This window comes from Haplochromis burtoni, unplaced genomic scaffold (genome assembly GCF_018398535.1).
Source record: "Haplochromis burtoni strain Fernald_Lab_line unplaced genomic scaffold, NCSU_Asbu1 Contig_140, whole genome shotgun sequence".
Taxonomy (NCBI): Eukaryota; Metazoa; Chordata; class Actinopteri; order Cichliformes; family Cichlidae; genus Haplochromis; species Haplochromis burtoni.
Window position 1 is genome coordinate 183,637 of NW_024582501.1, and position 1,942 is coordinate 185,578.

The window sequence follows — 1,942 nt, forward strand, 5'->3', positions numbered from 1 at the left end:
TAAGCTTATAAGTGATAAACAGGAGGAAACTGAGCCAACAGAAATTGACAGATTATTTTATAAAGATGATTTTTCAAAAGCAGAACCTGCAGAAGCCAGTCTGTCCTTCATTGTGGCTTCTATGTGTGCTCATGGCTGGTTAGGTCTACACTCACCTTGTTGTATTATTTTTAATAGACTGAAAATGTCTGAATATAATTTACCAAGTACTAATTGTTTATAGGACAAGATGGAGAGTTGCGGATCATATGCACATATTTAAATATGTTTTAAGTTTTTAACAATTAGCCTTGTAAAGGCACAGCCTGAGGCGACTATTTAGAAAAGAAAGAACTACATAACTAACAGTTTTTCAGCCACAATGAAGACCATTTCTTTCATCCCCTGGTTTTTGGTAATGCGGCTCCTTCAGCATGATGGTTTACTTCAGATCCAGTGTCCACCATCTGGTTTGAGGTTTAGCACCATGACAGGCACCAACCACCTTGCAGCTGCAGCTCAGTGCAGCCGCTTCACCAATGGAGGTGCTGAACATGGTCTGCTTAGGCTAAATGTCCCCAGTCTTCCTCTGACAGCTCAGCTCTTTTTAAGGATTCAAGGAGCTTTATTGTCATTCACATAGACGTAGAGTGCAACAACCTGAGTACCAGTATGGAGCATGGATATAAAATGTAGGTATAAATATAGGAATAAATATTTTAGCAGTAAAAGGGCATGATGACCAGCATTGATAAAGTGACAGTGTCAGTAAGTGTCATTAGTGATTAAGGTGCTACAATATCAGCTCTTGTCCATTTATGCATTGAGAAGTCTCACAGCTTTAAAATGAAGCTGCTTCTCAGTCTTGTGGTTTTGCATTTAATGCTCCTCAGAGACTGTTTTTCCTGCACCGGTCCTCCAAGTGTTCCACCTCCTTCCTGCAACCTGTCTCATCATTGTTTGTGATGCAACCAACCACAGCTGTGTCGTCCGCAAACTTCACAATATGACAGCCTGGATGGTTGGGTAAGCAGTCATATGTAAGCAGCATGAACAGGAGGGGACTTGGCACACAGCCCTGAGGGGAGCCAGTGCTGAGGACTATGGAAGATAAGGAGACATTGTGGATCCTCACAGACGGTGGTCTGTTGGCCAGCAAGTCCAGAACCCAGTTACAAAGAGAGGAGCTCAGTCCAAGAGTCAGTAACTTATCAACAAGTGTCTGCAGGATCATTGTGTTGAACACAGATGAGAAGTCCATAAAGAGCATACTATTAGTCCTTTATTCATCCAGGTAAAAAATCTCATTGAGAATAAAAATCTCATTTTCAAACGTATGAATTCTTCTGCTCCAGGTGGGTGAGGGTGGTGTGAACCACAGAAGAGATGGCATCTTCTGTGGATCGATTCTTCCGGTAGGCGTACTGGTCTGGGTCTGAAGTGACACTGATGGTGGCTTTGATATGGGCCATAATCAGCCTCTCAAAGCATTTTGTGACAATCGGCGTGAGGGTTACTGGGTGATAGTCATTTCGACCTGTCACAGCAGAGCTCTTGGGGACTGGGATGATGGTGGCGGTCTTCATACAGGTGGGGACAGCTGCCTGGATGAGGGAGGAGTTAAAGATGTCTGTCAGGACCTCAGTGAGCTGATCAGCCCAGTTCCTCAAAACCCGCCTGGGGATGTTATCTGGGGCGGCAGCTTTGCAGGGTTTAATCCTCTTGAGGGTCCTCTTCACTTCAGCTGTGGTCACACTGAGGGTTTCTTCATCTGATGGTGGTGAGAGTCTGTTTGTTGGGGAGGAGGTTAGGTTAGGGTCCTCAAAGTGGGTATAGAACCAGTTGAGAGCCTCAGGCAGAGAAGGATCCCTAGGGCATTGTGTATCCAAAAGTATTCAGCCCCCTTGAACTTTTCCACATTTTGTCACATTACAGCCACAAACATGAATCAATTTTATTGGAA